This window comes from Ambystoma mexicanum, chromosome 13 (genome assembly GCF_040938575.1).
Source record: "Ambystoma mexicanum isolate Mex_15411 chromosome 13, UKY_AmexF1_1, whole genome shotgun sequence".
In the NCBI taxonomy this organism is placed as follows: Eukaryota; Metazoa; Chordata; class Amphibia; order Caudata; family Ambystomatidae; genus Ambystoma; species Ambystoma mexicanum.
Genome location: NC_090938.1, coordinates 705,118,369 through 705,138,077, shown reverse-complemented (window position 1 = coordinate 705,138,077; position 19,709 = coordinate 705,118,369).

The window sequence follows — 19,709 nt, the reverse complement described above, 5'->3', positions numbered from 1 at the left end:
TTAGGAAACAGGTAATTAGCTGGTTACTGAACAAAACCTAGCATTCACCTTCCCATCTCCACCACGGCTGATGTTACTAACTATACTGTCACTATGTTCCTATGCACAAACTGTATACATGTATAATTGTAAACTGTCTATAATGTAACCTTGTACCAAGCGCCCCTTTACCTCCAGGTGCGGAAGGGCTATATAAAGAATACACAAACAAACAAGCAATTGGATCCTGAGGGCCATTGCAGCATGCGGAAGTGCAGCTCCAGCCGGGTTGCTACTGATTAAAGCAGCACGCCAGGCCAAGGGGCAGATATTATAACACACAGACGCGCTGCTTGCGGCCATCTCCCAATCCAGGGCCCAGGCTTGGTAAAGCTTAGGGCACCAAGAGATGCAAAAGGCATTGGGACTGGAATGGTGGAAGATAGTGGCCTGCTTCTGCTTAGCCACATAGGCCATGAATGAAGAACTCAAGGCTAGGTTATTGTAATGCCCTTCTAACGGGTATTCCAAAATACCAACGATACCGACTGCAGGTCACCCAGAACTCTGTTTCACTGTTTTGCACGGTCCTTCACTGGCTTCCAGTGCAGCAGAGGGTCCTGTTCAAGACTCTTTGCCTGTTTTTTAAGTGCATCCATGGCTTGGCTCCAGCTTACCTATCCTCAAAGATTGCCACCTATTGCCCTAATCGGTGGCTCCGCTCTACTGGGCAATGTCTGCTGACGGTCCCCTCATCTAGGTCAGCTGCTTGGGGTGACAGATGCTTTTCCTATTTTGGGCCACACTCCTGGAATTCTCTACCCACTGCCCGTGTGATCTTGGTTCCGTATCCATCTTTAGGAAAAAAACTAAAAACCTATATTTTTGCATAAAAGCCTTGTAACGACACAGCCATCATCTGTTTACCATCTGCACCCAGCTGCAGATTCTGCTTGGATCCTTCTGATATGCGTGATATAAATTTAAAATCAATCAATCAATCAATCAAATCAACTCTTCAGGCAGGCTCCAAATGCAGCTGTACAAAGTAGCTAAAAGTACTAGACATAGCACCTTGGGGTGTAACTGATGCATCATCCATTAGTCTTTAAGATGGTGCACATTCTGCCATGCCACGAGGCTTTCCATCTCTGCCAGCCTCAGTACCCAAGCAATCCAGTGAGAAGGTCACCTCGCCTGAGTCTGGCTGCCATACCTGGTTCAGTGCAATGGCCAGAAGATTGGAGCAAGGCGATACCTGAAAACCCTTCCCATTCATCAAGAGGACGGGTGCATGTGTCAACAGTGCACTGCACACAGGGACCTGTGGGTTCTTCTGCCCACATCGTCACATGGCGCTAACGCGTTCAAGGCCTGTCCCTCAGCAACATCTACTGTTATGCTTATGTACCATCGTCTTCCTGTGCTCTGTTTCTTCAGTTACCAGTGCTGTAATGCTTACGGGTTTGGGCCCTGCCAATAAATAAATAAATAAATACATACATACATACATACATACATACATAAGACCTGCAGTGGAATATTTCCAAGGCACTTGGGCTCTTTTCAAATTGAGTTCTTTTGTTGCTGGGCCTTAAAGCAGATGTTCTTATGGCACGGCCTGGTCAACATGGCCTCGGCAGAAAAGAGAGGACTGGTAAAGGGGGGAGAGAAGAAATCAGAGAAAAAAAACGAAAAGATGATAAGAAGAGATGACAAAAGGAAGGATAGATGGAGGAAAGCTGTCGACGCAGAAGGCGGAGGGACAGGGGGTGAAAGAAGGGAATGGCTGAACAAAAGATAAAGAGGGGGAGAAATACAGAAAATAAAATAAATAAATAAAAGAGGCAAACAGGAGAAGAACAGTGAAAAGAAGACACGTGGAGATAACAAAAACACCAAATGATGGAGAGGCAGGGTCTCCAAGGACATCAGAGAAAGAAGGGGAGGAAGACCGTACGTCATTGGCAATCCCAGAAAAGCAGGAGGCAAACAAAGAGGAGGGGAAGGAGAGTAGAAAGAGAAGGGGTTGAGGTAAACACGAGTTGAGAGCAAGGGCATGACAGACTTCAGAGGAGGCAACAAAGACCAGGTGGAGGAAGAAGGATATCAGTGAAGCACAACAGAAAAAGAATGGAGGAGTGATAAAGAGAATGGGAGAAGTCTGGCACAGAGGCAGAGGTTTGGGGGGAGGGGCTTGAAGGAGAAGACAAAGGTCAGGAGGTCTCGGTTCACTCAGTGAGAGGTTAGGTGTGACCACTCATAGCCCTCAAGATGACTGGTGTCATGCACCCCTGTCGTGAGGGTAGAAGCCGACGTATTGACCGGAATGGGAAGCAGACACATGGACGAGAAGTAGACCAAGCCCAGACAGACCCCAGGGGAATTGTTGTGCAACAGTTAGAGGAGACTGCAGGGGAGCATTGGAGAAACAGAAATTCTCCCCAAACTAAATAGACAGCAAAGCTCACCAGCATATGAAGAAAACCACAAGGACAATGAGTATCCTGTGCACTGGCTGCTACCCTGCAAATGGAGATAGAGAAGGGGAAAGGGCTAAAAGCCTTTTTGGAGCCCTCCAGGGATAGCTTAGCCAGAGATTGGCCATGAGGTGCATGCGAACAGTGTGAACAAAGGGAGCCGGGAGGAGTATTGGAAGGGGGAAGGCTGGGCTATATACGTCCAGCCAGTACATAGGAGATTGAAAAGTGTTGGGGTGAGATCAGGTGGAGCGGTGGTGGATCAAGAGACCTGTGGAGTGGAGTTCTGACAAGACTGTAGAAGTATTCTGAAAGAGTGCATGCAAGGTAATGTGTGTAGGAGAGAGTGGTACCAGTTGAGCGTAGTGTGGAGAAGAGGGGTATAAATGGGGAGTGAGAAAGAGAGCAAGAAAGATAGAGAGGGAGAGAAGTGTATGAGAAATTAGAGAGATTGAATGTGATAATGAGTGTGTTTGGTACGAGGGAGTAGCTAGTGTGCTAGGTGGTAGGAGAGTAGTGGTGAGGTTGGCGTGAAGCAGGAGGTGGCAGTGTTTGGAAGAGATAGGTGGAGAAAATGTGGTGAGATTAGGACCCATGGATGTAGATGGATGTAGATAGAGGATTGAGAAAAGAGAGAGGGAGAAGAGAAGGAGAGTGGGGAGGGTAGAGAGCAGAAGCGATTGGGAGAGCAACAAAGGCAGGGGGAGAGGAAGAGGAGACAGGCGTAGGTAGTGAGACAGTGACGCAAGAGACAGAGGAGAAGGAGTATGGCGCAGATAGGAGAGGGGGAAAGGGAGCAGTGAGAGAAAAAGGAAAGGGGTACAGTTGGATGGAGAGGGAGACAAGGAAGATCACACAGGGAGGATAGTGGGGATTGAGGGAGAGAGTGAACAGGGGAGAGCCTGGAAGAGAAACGATCGTGACATTGGACAGTCCAGCAGACCAGGACTAACCCTTACAAAGTGTTGGCGGGGCGATAGATAGAAAAGGCCCCAGCCTTTAGGTTTCCCCGTTGAGACTAGAAAGACTATTAGAATGGTAGGGGATACCTTGCTTTAGAGTACACTGGGGAGATTATTGGGTTTAAGGATGCCTGGTCATGGTTGGAGGGAGCCCACCGGGGAAGGGGACGGCTCAACAGAGCCATAGGGACCACCTTTGTTCCAACCAACCCAGTCTTCCCAGTCTAGTTGGTTAAAACCTTAATAAAACACCTTCTAAGACCTTTGTCTGTGGATTATTTAGACCACCTGTCACAGGAAGGGGCAGGTAAACCTGGGTGAGTGGAGGTGGTGGAGACTAAGGAGGAACTGAAGGGGAGCAAAGCACCCAAGAGAGGGAGAGATGGAAAGGAAGAACAACAGAGATGAGAGGGCAGCTGGCAGAAAATAGGGGACTGGTAAAGGGAGCAGAGGAGTAGTCAGAAAGAAATCTAAAAGGTGATAAGAAGAGATGGCACAAGGAGGAATAGATGGACGAAGGCTGTGTGTGAATGCAGAGAGGGGGAGAGGGAGAGAAGGGATGGGCTGAACAAATGATTCAGGTGGGGAAATACAGGGGGAAACAAGGCAAACAGGAGAAGAACAGCAAAGGGAGGACATGCGAAGATAACAGAAACACCAAAGGATGGAGCAGCAGGGTCTCCTAGGACATAAGAGAAAGAAGGCGAGGAAGGCAGTACGTCATTGGCAAAAAGAGAAGAGCAGGAGGCAAACAAAGAGAAGGGGAATGAGAGTAGAAACAGAAGGTGTTGAAGTAAAGGTTGTAGGTGAAAGGGTCGACTGCAATTGATTTGAATATACGGAAACCAAAACAAAAAAACATTTTAAAAAAGGCATTCAACCTTTCTTTCCGGTCCTTTTGTTTAAAATCTATTGTAATTAGAAACAATGTATTCGACCCTTTGACTGGACACCGAAGTAAACACGAGAGGAGAGCAAGGGCTCACACTAGAGCATGATAAACTTCAGAGGAGGCGACAAAGACCAGGTGGAGAAAGATGGATGCCAATGGAGGAGTGATAAAGAGAACGGGAGAAGTCTGGCTCAGAGGCATAGGTTTGGAGGGGGGGTGGCTTGAAGGAGAAGACCAATCTCAGGAGGTCTCAGTTCACTCAGTGAGAGGATAAGCCTGAACACTCCTAGGTCTCAAGATGCCTGGGGGCATGCACCCCGGTAATGAGGGAAGAAGCCGACGTATTGACCAGGATGGGAAGCAGATACTTAGACGAGAAGTAGATGTATGACATCCTGACAAGAAAAACATAGCATCCAAGATAGAGGTGCACGGCACTTAAAACCCAGAGGACTCTAAGTGACTATTCGTGATTGCCAGGGAGGAGGACACTGAAGAGAGAGGGAAGGACTGAAGAATGATGTTCCAACAAAGAAGATTGATATGACTTGTTTAGTGAAAACTTCTGCAAATTTCCCAATCTTCCCAACACCCTTAGCTTTATATTTTGTAAATAAAGACACTTGGAACATGAAAACAGTTTTCATGTCATCTGTTGCTCAATCGGCATGTGACATTTATGAAGTATTATCCGTGTGGTACCCTGATTTCCAACACAATGAAATTCCACCTATGAACTTCCACGTGTGCGCCTTTATGTCTTGTATCCCCTTTTGAGTCACACTGTTCTAGACGACCCTTTGAGGTTCCAGGTCTGTGGTTTTATCTCTATAACACCATCCTGATCCATGCTAGGTCACCATCTGATCATTCAAGTCAATTTCTTCACTACCCCTGCAGACCCACGCTTCGCCACCTTCTGAAGTTCAACGTCTGATATGTATGTCCACAATGCACTTCAGAACCACAGCACTCAAGACCACCCTCTAAGGCTCTATGCCCGCGGGTATCCTGCTGCCCCGTACCAGGCTAAAGAACCCTCAGAGGCTTGAAGCTAAAGGTTTATCTCACAGTAGTGTCCCGATGCATTCTAGAACACTTATTGGGTTTCTGATCTGTGGGTTATTTCTTTCCTCCCTCTTGAGCCATGCCAGGTTAACCCACTAGCTGAGGTTCCTGACTAATGGAAGGCGACCCACAGAGGTCTCACGTCTGTGGGTTATTACGTTCACGCGGCTCCAGCCCCACAAACCTTTAGTTACTCCACATTACCCTGCCTTGCGATTTACCTTGCATGACCCTGCAGACCCGCAGTAAGCTACTCTTTGATGTTGCTTGTCTAAAGAGTTGTCTATTACACAAACTCCTGAATCAGGCCAATCTAGGATCTGAAAGTGTATGTCTTTGGCACCCCTCCGGTCGCATGCCATATCACCTTCAGAGGTTCTGAGACTGTAGAATCCTGCCTGGAAGATAAATCCTTCCAATATTGTTCTAATCCCCGTTCACTGGATTTCAGGGTAAGTAAGGATAAGAGTGATAAAGAAATTGAAATGGAGGGATCGTGTATCAGAGGCCAGACGTAATCTACACTGGCTACTTGTTAAGGCAAGAATCACCTTCCGGTTGATGGTGATTACTCACAAATGTACATTGAGCAAAATGCCAGACTACTTGCAGGACTGTATTATGGAAAATAAAAACCAGAGACAGCTCAGATCCAGCAACACGGAACAGCGTATGACACGCAAATGCCAAAAATATTTTTTGAAACCCTCAAAGGTGCCTTCAGCATTGCCGCCACACTAGCCTGAAATAAGCTCCCTTGTGAGATCAGAGAAACTCAGCAAAACATGCATTCTAAAAGGAACTAAAAACACTACTGTCTGATGTGCCCATAAAACTGTGCAGCATAGGGACTCCATCTGTTTGTTATGTTCTGTTACTTGTTGCTCCCTTAAGCCTACGGGTAATCGGTCTACGTGGTAGAAATACTAAAGTAAAGTAAAGTTAAAACGTACCGCTGTCAGACAGGCAGAGAGGATCAGTCGGTTGGCAGGGGTCTTCAGCAAAGTATGAGCATGCGGTCACTGCAAGAATCCCAATAATGTGTGGCAGCCGGCTACTGTCTTTGCTGGGTAGTCTGCAATGTCCTTACTGCCAGGGACACTGAGGATTTTGGTGTCTGTTTCTCTACTTGCTGCCTCTACTGAAGATCTGAGTGGCAGCAACCCCGCCACTCCCCATCTTGTGTCGTATTGCTGGCACGTGGAGCGCTTTGCTCTTGCCAAGATTGTAGTGGCACATCTTTCCCAAAGGGATGGACCAGTCGGGGTCCAGTGAGCGTGGCAGGCTTCCTCCTTTACCACGCCCCAGGATTATCCCATCTGGCCACTGGAGCTGTTGACAACGGCTCTGTCCCATGCCAGGCTGAATCCTCGCTTGAGAATAACTCTGCATTGTGTTTGAGAACACAGTCATAACTCATGCAATTTCAAACTCTCCCCGAATGTCCCGGAAGAGAGGACAATGACTACATGTGTGTCTTGTCCACACAGGCTGGGCCAGAATCTAAAACGTAAGCCCTACGGAAATCAAACCAAAGCACTTCCTGTCCTCTCTCTCTCTCTCTCTACTCGGCTTCCTCTCGCTGCCCATACCTATTTTCAGGTCTTTGCGGTCTCAGGGGTAAAAGATGCACATCTTAGAAGTCATTGCAAAAAGTAGACGCTTGCTGCCATGTTTTGTCTCAGGAGGATAGCTCAGGGGCAACATGCTCCCCTTGGAAGCAAGACAACGCGAAGCAACACAACACAGGTTCGATCCCCGGGTCCGCACTTATATTAAGCGCGTTATAAATAACCAATGACAATTACACTGTTTGCTACCAGCAGCCCAACATCTGGCTGCTTACATTGACCATAAGTACGCCAGATGCAGGTTCCAAGGCATCTGAATTTGGAGCCTCCGTAATATAGAGATGTTGTTCTTGCAGCAACAACAACAAAAAAACATTGTTATCTACAAACGACTTGGAAAAACTTAAAATGTACAGACCTGTGCATTTCCCCATTGTGATCTTGGAAATGTTAAGTTTGAAGGCCGGTGGGGCCTGACGGGGCTATAGCCCCGGTTATTTTGGTTTTAGCCCCGGATAGAAGCTCAGGGACTACAACCAAAAGACTATAGCTAGCTCCGAATCTTGCCAATCCTGACATTAGCTTAGCCCCTGATCTTTTCCAGACCTACCAACACCCTTGTTGAAGGGCAAACCAAGGACCTGTTTGTGGCTGCCATGGCAACAAACTGGTCGATCCGGAAATTGAAATAATCCAGAGAGATGAGTAGGTTTTGGATTTAAAAACATTTCAAATGCAATTGATGCCTGACTCTGCCCCAGTCCTAGCAATGTGTTACAGTTGTGTGCCTTTTTTTGCGGTAGCCCTAGATTTTGACACATTCCCGCGCCCATTTTTATACCTCTCTTGGGGAGAGGGATCGACGTGTTGTGCTTAGCCCAATTTCTTGTGTGTTCTAGTTGTATGGACAATGTAGTAACCCCCAGAGCAGTGAACCTATTCTGGTAAATATGAGCTAAGCCATGTATATGAACCAGTGCTGCACATGTTTGTTTGTTTGTTTGTTTAGTATTTATTATGCGCACCAGACCCTAGGGTATAAAGGCGCAGGAGATAAGAAAACGTACAGCTTGGTGCAAAGTTACACGTTACAGAATGTCATACATGTGAAAGGTTAACAAGTACTAAGGTTAACAAGTAAGAACTGGGAAATAGCAGTCAGGGATAACAGTTGTGGCAGGCATATCAGTAAACATGCCTGAACAGGTTCCTTCATTCATTTGACATTTGTTACTATCAGCCAGCTAATCACATTGTGCCTGAATTAGGTAGAGGATTGTTCTGTTCTCAATGTGGTAGGTAACTCGTTCCACAATTGCGCAGCTTTGACAGGGAAGCTATTTCGCCTATAGTCGTTAGTTTGAATCGGGGTACTTGGAGGCGATTAGTGTTAGCTAGTCTAGTTTGTCTAGTAGAGTTCGTTCTGGAGAATCTGTCGGCTAAGTATTGAGTGCTTTGTTGTTTAAGGCTTTGTGTGTGAGGGACACAGTTTTAAGTCTAATTTTCTCATAAGTGGTAAGCCATGTGGTGGCGTTTTAATAAATACCAGGAGAAAGTGGCAGACGTTGCCCAAGCTCTGTTCGGGCACTGTGCCACTTTAACCATTGCAAATGGAAAGGTTCCCTGGCTCCAAACATAACCAAATCACATTAGAAAAGCACGTTCATAGACAAGAGATTTTAATTGCGTTTCCAAAAGAGATGTTACCTAATCAGAATCTTCCTGGTGGCAATTACCAGTCTGTGTACAAAGATTTCAAAATACAAATTGAACTGAAATGGAACGTTGGCAAGATCTGAATTACTAGCAAGACCTACATGTAAATGTTTCTTGAAGCCTAAAAGGTCACGGGCGGATTCAACCGGGGCATATGGGGCTGTACTTTACTTGGGCATCCGTGCAAAGCTTCACATAGCTGCCCTAACCCAAACTAAAGTCAGCCCTTTACCCTCCCATTCCAGGGTGGTCCGTGGCTCTGCTCCGGCTATCTCGTTGCAGACTTCCTATCTGAATGTAATCCACCTGGCCCAAGTTCACTCAGCTTCCAGAAGGCTATTGTGAGTCAGCTCAACAGGTCTAGGTAGTATTGTAATTTCTGGAGTTCAGAGAGTTTGAGTCAGTTGTTTTTTTTAAGCTACCTCCAGGTGTCTACTCCCCTCCCCCTCCACTTGTCCTGGTAGGGTCCAGTTCCCCCGGCATATGGAGTCCTTGGTATGCTGAACTTCCTGCCTAGATAACAAACCACCTCCCACCTCCTGTGCCTTCTTTGAGCCGACCTGGCCTCCTTCTTCCTTCCTTCCTTCTTACTACTACCCCCTCCTCCATTTCTGGCTGGTGTTCACTTGCACCGTTGGCAGCTTAATCAATGTGTGTAGCATAAGGTGAAAAGTAGAATAACGAGCAGGTTAATGACAAGTCCATATAATCAAGAAGCCACTTTGATCAAGACATAACATGGTAAAGCAAGGCATGAAGAGTCAGGGCATGGCATAAAAAGCATATGAAAGTGTTGTAATGGAATCTTAGGAATATGGAAACCCAGGGTGTAATGTATATGGGCAAAGCAGGCTCAGCATTCTGGGAAGATTATTGTATCGTTGGGAGCGTGTAGTTGTTCCTCAACCCGTACGCAATAAGATTGTTGATTTGGCACATAAGAGCCATTTAGGGATGTCTCGGACAAAAGCTGTTTTGAGAAGTGAGTGTTGGTGGCCGGGATCTGACCAGGATGTGGAAAGAAGATTGAATGATTGCGTGGCATGTGGACACATGGGTAAAGGGGAGTGGGCTGGTTTGCAGCCCATGGTGAAGGCAGAGGTGCCTAAGGGTGTATGGGAAGACTTGGCCATGGATGTACTAGGCCTGGTTGAGATAGGAGGTGGACGAGGAGAATTAATTATTGTTTTGGAGTACTTGCTGTCCAGATTGACAGAGTACTAAGTTATGAGAGAGGCTACTGGTGAAGCTGTGGTGGAGTTTGTGCAGGATTTTTTTGTGAGAGAAGGCTTGCCTAAACGTATTCTCACAGATAACAGGACGCAGTTTACTGGTGGATATTTTAGAGCGTATATGATTAGGCGTGGTGTACAGCACAAGAAGACTGTGCTGTACCATCCTGAGTGCAATGGCATGGTAGAAAGAACAAATAGGTGCATTATGGAGGCCAATTGAATGGCTGGTGTGTGTGGTAGGGACAAGAAGGTTGCAGAGCAGGAAAGGATGTATGCTTTTCATATGTCTCTGCACTGATTTACTGGTATTAGGCCATTTTAGATGACTAGAGGACGGAAGACGAATACCAAATTCATTCCTCCATGGTTGTGAAGGTTGAGCAAGTCGGATTGTGTCATGGAGGTTTTGAGAGGGAAGTTGGACAAGAAGAACGATTAAAGGCTTTTGAGTGAGAATGAGAAGAGAAGAGGAAAGAAAGTGGAGCTGCCTGTGTAGACACTGGGTGAGGATCAAGAAAGGTGTGGTAAGAAAGAAAGGTGACCATTGTATTCCGAGCCTGTGCAGGTGGAGAGAGTGATGGATGGTGCGGTAATAGTAAAAGGAGGGTAGGTGTGGAATATGAAACAGGTTTCAGGGGTGAGAAGGAGGGTGTGTTGAAAGAAGGAAAGGAGATATGTTGTAATGGAATCTTAGGAATATGTAGAGCAAGGAGGAAGGCGGGTAAGTTAGTAGGACTGAGCGGGAAAAAGAGCAAGAGAGCTGTGATGTGCTGTTGGCAGTTTCAGTTCGGTGACACCGTTCACTGAGCGTAGGTGTGTTTTTTAGTTGGTAGCAATCATGTTGTGATGGGTGAGACCATGTGTGGTTTGTTTCATTGTTGTCGGGGTGTTTATGTTTGGCAGTTTATCTTTGAGATGGAGAGGATAGCGGAGACTGTATGCATGCATGCCACATTTTAAATAGGCCAGGAGGCAGATTTTGAAATGAAGAATTCAATTTGCCAATAGACTTCCATTGTGCTCAGGGACATTTTATATAATTGTGAAAAGGAAAATATTTCAGTAAAAAAATCAACATTATTATATAGAAAAATCAAAAGTCTCGCTGGTAAATGGGAAGGGTTGTCATGCCTAAGTTGGCATATAGTGAAGCTCCTGCATGGCAGAAACAAGAAAACCAACGCGAGGGGGGAATGAGTGCCCCAGGAAAGCATGCTCAACACGGGATATGGCTGGCACAAAAAACCGTGGGTACCCATAAATAAGCACCCACATCCATGAATCAGCAGTAATGGCTTTTCACAATAAACTGTTCGTAATATGTACGGGGGCTAATTTTTTTAAAATGCTGTGTCAAATGGTTCCTTTTAAGACACATTTGTGCTATAACCAGCTGTCAAACTCTTTATTGGCATAGTACACTAAGTCACCAACCTGGCTCACACTCTGCTATAAGGCCCGCGGTTGGGGCATTAGCCAATTGCCCTCTAGGCGTGTCCAAGGACGGCGTGGTGGTGCACACACTCACGGATTGGACAAAGAGTGCTCTGATCTGAACTGTGTGTCTGTCCCCTATCTCTGTGATCACTGTAACGAGGGAGTCCGAGAGCAAGGCCTGGGCTTGAGGCATCACTCTGCCGGACGCTTCGACATGGCAGGGCAACACAACCTGAACAGTTATAACATGTATTGTGTTGTCCCTTTAATGGACGAATGTAAACATAACTAAGACATATGCTGACTTGAATACACTGTACAGAGATCATCAGAACGAGCCATGTTGAAGTTCAAATCGGCAATAACATGGATGGGAGCGTAATCTTAGTTTCTAAATCGCATTTCTGTTTTACATGGAAAAGATGAAATCGGATCCTTTGAGGTGAAGCCCCCTCGAATGCGGGGGAGAAAGGATAGACAAGACTCCTGTGAACAAGTCCAAGAAGCAACGTAAACGAGGAAAGAAACCCACAAAGGAACATCTCATGCACACTTTGTATTTAAAAGTAATTAAATGAACTTTATAGAAGCCTTCGTCAGCTTTCCTTTCTTAAGAAAAATCATTTGGCAGGTTCAACACGCTATTTAGTTTACAGTTGTTCAACACAGAGGCGTTGCTACTAGTGCGGGGATGGGGGGGGGGGCTATAGCCTGGATCGTTTGGCTGTAGCCCTGGATAGAAGCTCAGGGGCTACAACCAAAAGGCTAGCTGGCCCCGAGTCCCGACAGTCATGACATTAGCGTAGCCCCGGATCTTTTCAAGAACTAGCATCACCCTTGGTTCACCACACGCATTTTTCCCCAATGTCATTTGGAAAGGTTACCTTTTTGGCAAGAAAACGTTCCCCCGGATTCCCGCAGAAATGGCAGTGCCGTGCTCCCCCGATGGAGCCCTTACTATCGAAGCTTCAAGCTTTGAGGATACTTGTTAAAGGTACCTTGTGTGATTATAGGCTCACGCCAGCTTTCTCACCTTACCGCAGGGTTATCATGGGTGATAGTAAATGGTGAAAAGCTGTCCCTAACACCCAAGCCACGTGCATCACTCACTGTGCCATCCACAAGACGGGCCCAGAATACCTTGAAACAGAAAATCACCCGCTACCAACTCAACCGAAACCTGCCTTCATGCACTGCACTCCTCCTGGTGACCCCCTCCTTCGACCAGAATAGGAGGCTCCACCTTCTCAGTCCAAGCCCCTACTATATGGAATTCAATGATGCTTAACATATCGACTCACAGAGGACCACCTGGCTTTCCGGAGGGCCATCAAGACATGGCTATTAAACCCTGGCCTCTTGGTATAGTACTAAAACATCGAAGCCAATTTTTTTTTAAATCCCATAACAACAAGGTTTTTTTTAAAGCATTTTGCAAAAATGTAGATGAGTGGGTTGGGTCAGGGGATTCATTACGGTAGGAAGAAGTAGTGGGGGAGGTCAGATAGCTGAAGGCAAGGCCAGTCACCCGCAAACATCTGCAACAATACACCACTCCCAATGACACATCGCACAACACCTCTGCCATTAGAATGCAGCTATCCCCCACAACAACAATTCGGTCTAACTGGACACATAAAGGACCTACTGCTCTCGCACTCTATCTTGCAACTTCAAAGCACCCATCCACTAGCCAGCTCGATATGGGTGCTAGTAGGGACCTGTCACCCTTGTTCAACTTCGCTTTGGCTAAAATGCACACACACATTCTAAACTCCTCTGACCAATTTTCCCATACCTTGGACTACAGTCCCCTGAGGGCATTCACCTACAGTGCTTTGAGGCCATACGAATTGGATAAAGGTGCTATACAAATGACAAATTACATGACAGTTATTATCCTGGCGTAAGGCACTGACCGGTCTGTCAGGTGACCCGTCAGCTTCCATGTGTCTTCAAATTTGACAATTTTTAAGGCCAGAAAATATGCACTGTTGAGGTGATGGGGCAAGCCAAGTTAAGGTAGCCATGGACACATTGAATATCTATTTTGTATATACCCAACCAGAAATTCAGAGAGCTATGACTGATTTAAATGCTTACTTTAACTTTTCTTGAGAAGAAGGAAAGGAGTTTGCAGGAGTAAAAGATTTATTACAGAGACATATTTATGAAAATAACATTAGTAAAGTGTACATTTATAGCTATACTAGTGTACATGCCTGTGTAGAAGGGCCGAAGTGCAGCTTTTTATTGACACAGTAGAACCACTATATATCCTAAACCAACAGCTCCCTCTAGTGGTGACAAAAGGCAAAGCTATGCAAATTAGCATTGTCTGTATATAACCTAAGGCAACAGCTACCTCTGACAATGACAACAGGCGAAGCTATGACTGCATCGAACAAACATACAGGGACAAACATACATCTGGCCCTTTGTTATACTGTTAGATATTCCAAAGATTCAAAGAAGGAAGTGCAGCATTTGGGGTATGTCCTTCAAGGTGCCATAGGTTTTGAGGACCCCGGGAAAATTCATTTGTTTTCTTTACGTTTCAAAGTGAGGACAATAAAGTGACTGTATCGTTTACATATGAAATTTATTTCTAAGGTTTAAACAACATTTTACGCCCTACGCCCCAAGCCTATAGAACCTCCTACCCGTTAGCATCAGCCCCCCCCCCAGCTCCTACAAATCAGAACAGAACTCAAGACCCACTTCTTCAAGGAGCTTCTCCTCCTCAACAATGAGGCCATCACCTTGCCTCCCCCACGCCACCTGACTTACTAGACGCCGCCTGCCCACGCCACCAGGTACTTGTAACCCTCCTCTGTGCCTCGCTGTATCCAACCCCCCAACCCCCACTGTATATCTGTTCTGTTTTTACCTCTAAGAAGTGCTCTGTTATGCATCTGTACTGTTGTCGACCTTTGTAAAGCGCTCCGTTGCTTCTCGAAGCTAGGTCTGCACTCAATAAATATAATAATAATAATAATTTTAAGGAACCATTTAAGGCAAAATCTGGCTATCATTACTGGGAAGTCAAAATGGAGAGCATACTGTATTGTTCCAACTTACTGTGCAAGATGCCACGCTAGCGTGCAATGGCTCTTCTCTTGCATACAGAACTGGCAAGCAGGAAACATGCTGTGCCAGTGCTAAGTAGTTGCAGTTTGTTTGCCACTGGCATTACGAGTGTACATGAATTATATAACCAGAATTTCATGTACTAAGTAAAAAGTCGCACAAAATGCCATTGTCATAGAAAAGTAACAACATTTTCCTGGTGTATGTTCCCTGCCAGTGGCAATTGTCACCTCTCCTGGTGGTATTTCTTCAATTCTGCATAATTCAGAAGGTGCCCTGGTTGCAGGGGGTATTGCTGGAATACCACTAGAGGTGTTTTTCTTCATCTGTGAATTCAGCAGATGGTCATTCTTGCGGCCAATAGTACCGGAACTGCGGTTAACGGATACCTCATAATGACCTGAAACCCTGTAAAAAGGATTTGGAAATGCCAGTAAGTGCCAGGCTATTATGCAAGTCTATGCAAAAAGGACAAGCATACTAGTCCTTGGCACTTAAGGGGTTTAAAGTGCGACGTAATCATTAAGCAGCTTTGCAGCAAAGTGCTCTTGTGTTCTGAATAGGCAAGAGAATAACACAAGTATAACAACCTGGAGTGGGTGAGAAGTCAACCAGGTTGCTTGCTTCAGGGGCATTACCCAAGGGTACATGCCTGCATTCCAAGCAGCCTACTGGCTGCTCAAGACCTCGCCCGCACCCTGCTGTCTCCATCATTGCCCTACTTCTGCCCACCACCCCTTTCTACCCTCTGCTGCCCTGCTGCTCAGATACCACACTCTAATGCGCATGACCATCATGGAACTAGAAAAGGGACTCCCCTTTAGCACTGTCTCAATTTCCATGGACGCATTCATTGTTAAAGCCACGCGCCACTCACTGTGCTGCAGCCAAGACTTCAACTACCCGGGACAGAGCAACAACAAACAAAGGTACTTCCGTTATTATTAAAAAGTTTCGACTTTGATGCAGGGCAGCAAGACAGTCTGGCCTGCCTTTAAACGCATACTCTACTCGAGCTCCCAGGAAGACAGTCCTAACGGACCTCTTCCCGCATTTGTTCTCTATTTCTCATAGAATTCACAAAATCAGGGGAAGGCGAGACTAGGAGTGTGCCATCCTGACACATTGGAGATGGAATTCCCCCGTACACCTACAAATAGGGTGAGTACGCCCGGGGAATTGTTGACTAAAAGGCATAAGTAACTCATTAAGGTGCACCTCGCAGGTCGCCTCTCACACTGGTAGTTAAGCCTTTTTTATTACCATTGTCTGCTTCCCCCTGGGCCACCTGCCCTGAGGAAGGTTTTTTTTACTGCTAAATTATAGTTACCCACCGAGACTTGAAGCAGGACCTAATCAACAACTGTGGGGTCCTCAAACGTAGTCGTGACAAATCCTCCCAAGTAGGCAGCCCTACGTGTGGATACCCTGTCCAAAGAGTGTATACTTACACAGGGCTGATGCACAATCCCTGTGATCTGAACTTCATAATGAACAAATAGTCACAAGTCCTCTTAATTACCATACACACCTTTGGAGGATCCAACTATATCAATCAATTTTGCCCAATTAATTAGATCATCACATTTTGTTATAAATAATGCTGTCAAAAAATCAGAATGAGTTAATGGAATGTTGTTTTCAATAATGAATGAATACTTAACTGTGTTCTGTATGTGTGTGTACCTATATTGTTAAATAAGACCTTTTTGACTTTTGTTGCACTACCTTTTTGAATAGTTTCCTCATGAATTGCATAACGTTTATGTTCTAGCACTGATTTTGTCTTAACCCGAATAAAACAATTGTTAGTACAATCTCTGTTTACTCCAAGGTTTTCCTTTGCCTGTTCTGCTCTTTCAAATACATGCTGAGAGTTTTCCTGTCTTGGTGCTCCCGAGCGTGATATCCATGTTGGTACACGCTACCACTACGAACAATTTCTTTTTCTTTAACCGATTACAAATAATTATATACAGTAGGGATCATTTTGTAGTTGATAGTTATACATTACCTCTACCACTGCTGTAACTAGGGGTAGCCGCTATCTGCGTTTACAATTTCCATGGTAACCATCTTATTTAACTTTTTGTTTTGTTTGTTAAAGAAAAGTGTTGCACAGCCAGATGTTGTGCTGGGTTGCTTATAGCAACAATGCTGTGTATGGTGTAGCGTACAAACCACAAGCTAGTATGGGGCTGAGCTTTGGGGTACTTGTAACTGCACTAAACTTGCAGTTTTAGAGAACACGTTTATTAAGAATATCCTGGGTCTTCAGCATTGCGCACCAACCATGCCCGCGCAACCATGCCCGCGCAACCATGCCCGCATATTAAGAGATAAACATGCCATGGGGTGAATCAATATGCAAGTCTAGACCCGCCTTTTTCTGGATCAGGATTTGGTCTACACCAAGGCTAATTAAATAAAGGGAAGCTCTTGGAGATGTACTGAGTCAGAATGGGGGGTCTTCATTGCCTTGGTTTGTCCATGTAAGAAAAGAGCTTGACAGACTTGGTCAGACTCTTTGCTGGGATCTGCCCAGTCTTATGGATGGCAGCACTAACTCTTTTATTAGAAAGGCTTATAAGAGCAAGGCTGAAATTGAAGTTCTCAGCATGGTCAATAGTTCGTCCTCACTCAGGACTTATTGGGCAGTTAAGCAACGCTCAGGGTCTGAGACATATTTGGATGATATAACCCAGAAACCGATGAGAGCATTGTTCACCAAACTGCGATTTGGTCGTTTGCCCTTAGTCACTCTGCAAAATAAATGGAACAGCGATTACTCACCCTCTTGTCGTTGTTGCATCTTAAGGAGAGAATGCCCCATCCACTTTGTATTCTTGTGCCCTCTGTATTTAGGGTTGAGAAAACGCTATCTAAAACCGTTGTGCCTTGCTAGAAACATCAGATCTACCCTGCAGGCTATGGACATGTGTTGCTCATCTGGTGATAGATTGTAGTTTACGCTGAGACGACTTATCTTCTAAATGCTCGGCGGAAAAGGGGGCGGAGTCTAGATCAAGTCGCCACGAAATCGGTTTAGGACCGGAATCATTTATTATTGTACATTGAATCCGCTATTGGTTAGGCTTTCTTTTAAATGTATAAAATGTTTTACATATTGTTTTAAGAATGGTTTTAAGCATTGCTCAGTTGATCTGTTGATTGTATTGTAAGATGTGACTTTCAATTAATTTGTTGTAAAATGTGTTTTTATGGTTATACCGAATAAAGTTGAATGCACTGAATTGAGTGCTGTGTACAGTGGCTGTACTAGGTGGACCAGCCTTCCGCCTGAGATATAAAGCCCGTGGCTAAAGACTGACTAAGGACTAAAGACTGTTATGACCTTTTAAGATTTTGCCTGCCAATATGCATTGCTTTGATTGGGAACTTCACCAAAGTTAGACACTCCTTAGAATCTCTATGCAACAGAACATAATTAAAAAAAAGACCACATTATACACTGCATCCCCCAGATATGTTTTGGTGTTGGTACCAGTGGTGGCACTTCATCGCCACCCTGTGGCCAAAACAATGCTCCAGCGAGAGCAGAACAAAGGGGTGCAGAATATTTTGCTGGCATGGCAACTGGCAATGCTTGTGGCATGCATTGGCTGAAGTTCCTGTTGTAATTTTTGTGTGTTTTTCACTGTATCAGCCAATGAGGGAGTGTTTGATGTAACGTATGCCAATTAAGAGTTGGAATGTTTCTTCTATAACGCCTCACATTTATGAACCGGAACATCTACTACCTGCATGACAAGGCATCCATTTGGGCACTCACCCTTAACACTTGGGAACTTGAAGCTTTATTCGCCTTCTTGGATTGGGGGGGGGGGCACCCTCCATCTCAGTGATGTGTGAAGACAGAATATAGTTGACTTTGAATACCTCAGATTTAAATATAAGCTAGGAGTTAGGTAGCGGACCAAGTCGGACAAATTGAGAGATTTACTGAGGAGCAGACTGTTGTGGATGTTAAATGGCTTGATGGCTGCACCTCCTGGGTCTGATTCTGAGTTTACCTCAGATACAAGACGTGGACAGGAACAGAATGGACAAGTGGCGTGAGGATCTTGATGTGGAGGTTTGCGAGCTGCAATGGAAATGGCTTTGCGGCTCCCCCGCCCAGAGCATTAAAGTCAACCTGTGACTGTGATAATCATATCAGTGCATCACATTTAAGAGTTCTCTTACATGGAGTAAAATGTTCTGACTTGACCTATCGGACAGTAACCTCGCTTGGCACTCAAAAAGGGTACCCAGTCCTTTACTACATAAGTTCTGGGGTTATTAGTAGGTTTTCCGATTTATGGGGCAATGCTTTGAATAGTGTCAATCTAGTGCTGGTTTACCAGTTACCTACAGACCTGGGGTTGGTTCTGTTTCACACTCATAAATGCCTCAACAGGTTAGGAAAACAAAAGGTGTGATGGCTGGAAGGTTTAGAATCTTAACCTCTGGCATTGCTCTGGACAACCCTCCAGACCATCGTTCTTCGCCTACAAAGCCATTACAAAAGGGGAAAGACCATGTGCAAATCAGGCTTGGTACATTTGAGAGGTGTTGGTTTGATTGTGGCTGAAACTGTGGTCCCGCATCTTTGGAAAGCAATAGGTAGGCCAATGGTTGAAATGTGGATTGAGGCTCTGCTCCTGCGGTCTAAGATGGAGACTGTCCAGTTTAAATTGAAGGACGACCTAGAGACCTATGTAATGGTATGAGGATGATGCAATGAGCTATGGAGCTGAACTGTTAAAGTGACAGTTTAATGGGCTGTGGTGGGGATGGCCTACTTGGCTGTGCCTTGTCCCTGTCTTCGTGTGGGACCCCCCCCAGACCCCTGCTCCATCTTCCTGTCTGGTGGATCTAAGTGATCCTTCCCTGGCTCAGTGCTCCTTTATGGCCTAGAAACTGCAAAACGCATTGTTATTATGTCTGTATGCTTTAATTTGTGCAGCCTTTGCATAATCTTAGTATTGCCCATGAATTGCTGAATTTTGCCTTTCTTCAATACGTTTATTAAAACAAAAAAGAGTTATGTTTTAGGAAGGTTCTGCTCTACTTTTCCAGGCAATGCAGTGCATGCAATTCCATACGTCTCATGCGTGCCCCCAAACCGCCCACCCCTGCCTCAAACTACCTTTTTGGGTAACATTAGTGGCAGATGGCATTTTAACATAACAAAAAAATTGCACGATCATTAAAGATGCTGGACCCCATCTATCAGATCTGTGTCCAGGCGTGCTGGAGCAAAATACATGCAAACC